The sequence below is a fragment of the Chenopodium album genome, chromosome 12 (genome assembly GCF_948465745.1).
Source record: "Chenopodium album chromosome 12, dcCheAlbu1.1, whole genome shotgun sequence".
NCBI lineage: Eukaryota > Viridiplantae > Streptophyta > Magnoliopsida > Caryophyllales > Amaranthaceae > Chenopodium > Chenopodium album.
The window spans coordinates 31,351,684-31,359,395 of record NC_137845.1 but is presented as its reverse complement, the minus strand read 5'-3'; the positions used below and the strand labels follow the sequence as shown (position 1 = coordinate 31,359,395).

Below are 7,712 nucleotides of genomic sequence, written 5' to 3'. Positions count from 1 at the left end.
TCGGACATGTAAAAGTCATTTATGAGAATTGTATTTTAGAAATGCCTTTCCTTTCTTTGATAACCATTATCAAAGATTTCCTTTACCAATCATGAAAACAATATAGTTTGATTTGGAATTCTATAAATATAAGTGCAAAGTATAACCATTTATCAACAAAATAACATAATAAGTTTTAAATTTAAAATCATTCATGCAAATTTTTAATCTTATTAAGTGTCTTATCCACGTATTAAATTTGTCCACATTTGGTGAGAATAAGGCGATTCCAAGATCTAAAGAAACAATGAGTGGTTAAGCATGCTTTGGCTTGTCTTAACACTCAATCTTCTAAGGTAAGCAACTCTTTGCTAATGGCTCCAAGCCACTCTTGGTTGGATAAATCGTCGCATCTAATGCTCTCTCAACAACTTATCCACTTTGCCACGACATGTTAGGACTCCATCACTCATATCGTTGAGTATAACCAAAACCAACATGTATGCGATGTCTTGCTTTGGAAAACCCATCATCATACCTTACGTATCCTAGGGAATAATAGTGATGCCTCGCATTGGCGTAGCCCATCACTACTCTCAATAGGTCGATAAGTGTTGTTTTGAAATGACAAGTTTTACTCAATATTTTAGGGACCTAGGGTTTCTATGTTGGTTGATTTAAGTGAACTTAATTAATCATCCCAACATTCAAAATCCTAAACATGCATCTAACATATAAATCACATATATATAATCATAAATATATATCGAAAACATAAATAAATGATGCATTTGGCAACTAGCATGACCCCTTGAGTCTTAAAGTCTTCAAGGGACGGCTTTTGCAACTTTACGGCTTCGTCTTCCAAGAAGCTCCGTCTTCAAGACATGACCATAATTATGCAAATACTAGTATCTACAATTAGGACTAATCTAAATATTAAGGTACAAAAATACTCAACGATTTGTAGACCGTATTTAGATTTACAAAAGTACATCACGGATCACAGTCCGTATTTTCTATCCTAATCGGGCCCCACTAGTTGCCATTTTTATAAAACCTGCGGGAGAATATACATTTCATTCATCCATTCACTATTTGTGAATGGCCCATGCATTTTACAACGATAAACAAGTAACAATGCGTAAAACACGCGTAAACTAGTAACTAATTTAGGTCGTTAATCCAATTAACATTCCTAATTAAAAACTAGTCAAAGTTGTTTAATCGATTATGTAATTTAGCGCAATTAAAATTGAAGCTCCCACTAAATTCCGCATCCATCTTAATTAATCCAATTAATTAAGCCAATAAACCCAAAATTTTGCCAATGCCGCTCAAAACCGAGGCATAGCCTCAAAATTTAATTAAAATAATTAAAACCAAATATAATTAAATTAATTAGAATAATAAAAACGGCAAAATTTGCAAAATAACATTGCCTTAAAACCCGGGACTAAAGTGTCAAGTGTGGGGTTGTGCGCATCGTGCCGCAAGCACGCATCACACCCCACACGCACTCTACCACGCATCAATACTTGCTCGCATTACACACACTCACACATGCGCACCAACCCTATTTTGTGTGACCTTTCTAATCAATTCTAAATTAATTTAAGAATCAATATTTGAGCAAAATGAAATTAAAACAAGTCCAACTTAATAAATTCATCCAAGTGCACAAAACCAAAATTATTTCCAAGAACTATTCTTTAATAAATTTGGTTCAACTTGATGCAATAAAATGAATAAGGCAATACTCAGTATTAATTTAATTAATTTAAATTAATCATGAGATTTTGAAAAAATAAACGGGAGTTGGAATTATGAACACAAATATTCAAATAAAGATTCCAACTTTAACTTGTGAATCCTTGAAAAATTATATCTTCCAATATGAAGATAAATGAAATTTCTATCACAAGATTCAAACTTTATGATTCCAATCACCTTAATACATGATTAAATCAAAAGTTCATCCAAAAATTCATGGAATTTAGTAACTCAAAGTTTCAATCACTTAAAACAATTAAAGATTGAATCTTTAGTACTTTTAAGCCTCAAAGAACAAATTTTTCACACTTAATGCAATGGATTTGCAATTATGTGAAAATATGAACCAATCTTTCAAGCACTAATTACTACAAAGTAACCATGCTTAAAGAGGTTTAAAATTGCAGAAAAAATAAGGAAATAACCAAATACATAGCCACCATAAATATGCCATTAAGATTCAAGGTTGGAAAGGCTTAAAATTTTTTCGTCAAAACAAAAAATCCCTCGAAAAAGGCATTTTTGGTCAGATTTTGGCCAAAAACACAAACTTAAAAGGATAAAATCTTTTCCAGAACACTTTTTCCACCAAAAATTCACTAGTTTTGGGCGAAAATATGGGTTCGGGGCTAAAGTCAGCTCTAATACGGGCTTAAAAATAATAAAATCGAGTTACTAATCTAATTAGCAACATAAAACAAGAAAAATTAAGCTATAAAAACACCTTGAAAATTATGATTATAAAAATAAATGAGCAAGGCTCCGATACCGCTATTGGGTTTCGATGAGTCCAAGTCACCGCGGAAGAAAAAGCCGAGCCAAGACCACTCTCACAATTAATATAATCACAAGACCAAATTAACTTAAACAACAAGAATTAAGGAAAGATTAATACCTTTGACACGTGCTTCGCTCTCAACAAGAGCTCTTACTTCGGAAAGCTTTTAGCTTCGCTCGCACGAAGACTTCTAACGAAAGTCCACCCACAACACGACCCCGACAAAGGTCCAATGTGTTTAAAGGTTTTCTTAATGGAGATGCCTTTTCTAACACCTTACTCAAGTGAACAATCCCAAGGTATGCCTTGGCTATTTATAAGGAGTGCTTCCTTGTGAATTCCACTCATCTTTCAATGTGGGACTTTTTCACAGAAAGATCCCACATGGAAAGAATGTTGAATTCAATCCTTAGTTAAATAAACCAAGGAATAACAATGTAACACGTGTCACATGGTTAGGTGAGGACCACTTCCTCACTTGCTCCCCAAGGCAACTCACATGCATTGTGATCTAACCATGTGGCACCCAACCTTGAGCCCCAAGTTGGGTTCGGTTGGGCCGCCACCTTTTGGCCTGCGTCCATGACCCGCCACCCGGGTCTGCGGCCCGTTGCCACATGGCATTGCTAACGTGGCACGTTGCCACATGGCGCGATGCTACTTGGTGGCTGCCAACGTGGCACGCCTCCACCTTGGCGCGCTGCTGATGAATGTCATTTATAGCGCTCTTAGGCTAGGTTTTTTTTGTAGTTTTATGCTCGTTTTTAGTCTTTTATGTCGTGGTTTTGCATAATAATGCTTGTATTGCGTGTTTGTGTGTAAGTTTAGAGAAATGTGTCCTTTTGATGGTTTTCTTTCTATTTTATTCATTTCTCGGTTATCTTTTCTCGCTCCTTCGTTTCTTTGACATGTTTTGTAGGTGTGTTCAGTTTCCCGAGGTTTAATTATCAAGGAGGAAGCTCGAGCGCATTCAAGAATGTTGATGGAGCTAAGTTCGGGAATCCAAACATGCAATTCAAGCTAGCTCCCGCAAGCATGAGAACCTTGGAAGCAATGCTTTTGCTCAAAGTGTTCAAACGCTTGGAAGATACAAGAGCTGCCCTTCTCACGAGCATCGCCTCGAGTGCACCAATGATAGGGATTCTTGGGAGTGCGGAGATCAATCGAGCAAGCAAACGAGGCAAGGCCACGAGCACCAAGTAGGGGTGCGCGCGCGCAGCATATGTGGTGCGTGCGCGCAGACCCAGCTGTGCGCGCGCGCGGCCTGGTGGTGCGCACACACCAGGCGCCCCGTTCTCCTTCGCTCGATTCTCTAATTATAGCTTTAGACTTTTCCTTTTTCAGGGGGACGACTTATTTTTGTACTTGACACTTATTTTCCAGAATTAGAAGAGAGAGAAAGTAGAGAAAGAAGCTTAAGATTACTTGATTGTACTTGAATTTGATCTTTGATTTCAACTTGATCTTGGATTTCTTCTTCAAATCAATGAAATTTTGTGAGATTTCTTTCCTTTGAATTTACTTTTATTAAAATTTCCTTTAATTCTTGAATGTTTGATTTGAATTCCATTCTTTGCTTTAGAATTTGTTGAGTGATTGAATTTCTTCTTGATTAAACTTGAAATGAATATGATTGTGATTGAATTTGTTTTGTTTCTCAATTTCACCATGATTAGTGAGTAGATTAGTTGCTAGGGAGAAGGGGAAAAATGCTTGATTGATGATTTTTGCTAGTTGATGACCCTTGATTGATTGAATTGTTGCAATTAAATTGGTTGACATAGTTGTGCATGTGATTAATTAGACTAGGAGTGATCAACCTATAAGATTAATCTAGATTTCATTGCAAATTTCAATGACATGAACCCTTGATTTGAGAATTGCTTTAATTGATTGAATTTGATTGTGATTTTCCTAGTTAGCCATTCATAGTGAACCCTAGCTTGGCTTATAGGAGATAGCTTTTGGATTCCTTTGGTTGCAACTATTGTTTTTCCTTTATAATGTTTGAATTGATTTAGTGATCCATCAATTAACATAATCATGGAGCTTGCATGTAGAACCTATATCCCTAGTGTTTAGTATATTGAATTTCTCGATTTATCTAGCCTTCTCGATACCTTAGTTACCAACCATATCTTTCTACAATCTTCGAAGTAGCTTGACCTAGGCTTTAGCTTGCACCTACTATAGACACCCAAATGTGTTTCCCCAAAACCAAACCCAGTGATGAATACCTTTTGCATCAAATGATAATCGAATAAGGTGAAAGTGTGAAAGGTCAGGTGTTGCGGTTAGTTTTTATTAAAAATTCTTTCTTTCTGTTTTCGAAAAACAACTATATTTTATGGAAATAGCTAATCTAGCTTAGTTTGGTCCACCACAAGGGTCCAATAATAGTATAGGTTGATGGGGCTTGCAAAGAGCTTTCCAACGATATATTATAAGCCCAATTCCGATGAATAATGAGGAAGTTATGGCCAAAATACTAAATAGGGCCCGGTTTGATCTTTACATGCGGCTCGATGATGTAGGGGAGGGCCCAATGATAATTATTATTCCTAAAGTTATTAGAATTAATTATAGTCTTTTAGAATTCTCTAGAAGGTTCTTTTAAGTCCTAATAAAATTAGAATTAATAATTATGTTTTGATAAGTTTTACTTGGAATAAAATATTATTTTATGAAAAATACGATTTCAGTTTTCATACGAACTTTACAAGTCGATTTTAATTGATAAGTGGACTCTGTGTTTTAAAGCGCGTAGGAATCCAGGCTGTCGCCAAACGACAGGCCTGTCGCTACGCGACAGAGTTTGTCGCCACGCGATAGAGCTTGTCGGCAAGCGACAAGGTTGGTTTTGCGGCGACAGAGTGGAGTTTTATTCCTTATCAAATTCTACCTATTTCCGAATTGTTTTCTTATAAATAGGGTCCTGAACCTCCATTTTTAATTATTAACAATCATCAATCAATTCTACAATCAATCAATCTATTCTCTAAATTCTCTCTAAATGCTCTCATCTCTCTAGCTTTTCACAAACAAAATTCCTCATACATTAGGTCTAGACACACCTAGCCAAATTTGAAGTTGCCTTTTCCCTAGACGTGAAAGGTTATAATTTCTAAGGGTTTGGTCCCAAATCTCTATTTCAATTATTTAATTTAATTGTTTGATTTTATATTTTCCTTGAAGTTACTAACGCGTGTATTTTGTTATTAGAAAGAGGTATGAGGCATCAAAGTATGTAATCTTATTGCTTTATTCTTGTAGAAAGCACGGTTAAATTTGTTTAATTCCTAGTATCATTTAGGATGTTATTATTGCTTTCTAATATCATGTTTAGGGTGCCTTTTACTCTTTTCTAATATCATGTTAGTATCATGCTAGGGCTAAAGCTTTGATCTATATTGTTTAGTGACATGCTAGGATTTGTTATTAATCTTGTTAGTATCATGCCTAGGATCTTGCTATTATATTTAAGCTTTATTATTAACATGATTATTTTGATTATGATTGTTATTTTTGTTATTATGTTGCTTGATATATTTTATTTATTATTGTTGCTTGATCACGCCTTTTATGTATGTTTAAAGGGAATTTATGCTTGAAATCACGCTGAATAAGATAATGAATAATCTTGTTTGGGTTAATTTGATTATAATTCAAGTGATCGCCAATAATAGTTTTGCTTGTGCATTAATATTCAACCAACATAGATAAACAGGTTTAGGGTTAATCTAATGTTTGCATGTTAGTCAGAAAGCGCACATGAATACGAGAAGAATGAAGTAGAGGCCTATTATTAGGGCAGGTTCAATCTCTTTTAGGCTGGATTTGTACCTTCATCCCCGAACCCTATTTGGTTACAGACCTATTGGAGTTGACGATCTCATGGATCGTTAAGGGGTGTAATCTTCACTTGTGAACGGTTTACAAGTTCCTAAAACTTGTTGGCGACTCTTTTGCTCTAGCTTCTTTCCCTTTGGACGCCACCATGCTTAAGTGTGTGATCACAATGGGGTTCAAGTTTGGGGTAATGCTTGAAATATTCCGTACACCTACTCATTCCTTTGGGTTCGACCCTTAACTTACCATATACTTGTATTAGGTTGGTCGAGTGTTTATAAATTTTTTTTGGCTCTAGGAAAGGGTAGAAAGCGACCTACATTTTCCATGCGTAAAAAATGGCGCCGTTGCCGGGGAGTGATATTGGTGCTTTGTTATAGTTGTTGAGTCTATTTCATCCTTAATTGAAAATACAAAAAGATTTTCTTTTAGGCTACACTTGTAGCCGTGCCTCTAATCATTTCTTTTGAGATTGTATGCATAGAGCACGTGGTCGTTCACTAGTGTCATTTGATCCGGAAATTGAGAGAACTATTGCAAGGTTAAGGGTTGCTAGACGATCTTTGAGTCCTAGCACTTTAAGTGAAGAAGAACCACAACAAGAGGAACAAGCAAGAATGGGAGAAAATCCAAGGGTGGCATTGAAAGAATTGGGGATTCCCGGTGCATATAGATTTGAGAGTGGGATTGCTCCACCTACAACACTGACGAATGATTTTGGAATAAGGCTGACAATGATCACTTTGATAGAAAGGCGACAATTTAGTGGGGCCAAGCATGAAAGCCCGCTAAATCATCTCAAGGAGTTCAAAAAATATTGCAATACTATCAACGTGAATGGAATTTCCCAAGAATTCATCCGCCTCAAGCCTTTTCCCTTTTCCCTCATAGGGCGTGCCTTGGAATGTCTAGACAAGGAGGTCAAGCCGAATTCTCTAAGCACATGGGACGAAGTAACCAAGGAATTTCTATCCCGTTTCTATCCACAAAAGAAAACGGCGGAGGCTAGAGCTTTGATTCAAGGTTTCAAGCAAAAGCCTAGTGAGAGCCTCTATGAAGCATGGGAGAGATACAAAGAGTATCAAAGAGAATGTCCTCACCACGGAATTCCTACTTACCAAATTATTCAAATATTCTATGGAGACCTTAGTCCTCAAGGAAAATCATGTTTAGATGGAGGAGCCGGAGGTCCTATCATGAACAAAACGAAAGAGGAAGTGGTAGACATAATTGAAGACGTAGTGAGGTATTATAGAGATTGGCAAGATGGAGAAAGAGATCCAACTAGAAAGGGTAGCTCTTTGGTGTACTCGGTTGATCATCTAAATGCAAT

The 7,712-nt window shown here is 36.4% G+C and overlaps 1 non-coding gene across 1 annotated transcript; it reads right to left on the bottom strand.

Moving 5' to 3' along the window:
- Window positions 1-7,381: 7,381 nt before the first annotated feature.
- On the bottom strand, window positions 7,382-7,487 carry LOC145573324 (small nucleolar RNA R71). Its single transcript, XR_014097372.1, has one exon. It is a non-coding gene; the product is annotated as a small nucleolar RNA R71 (small nucleolar RNA).
- Window positions 7,488-7,712: the final 225 nt, after the last annotated feature.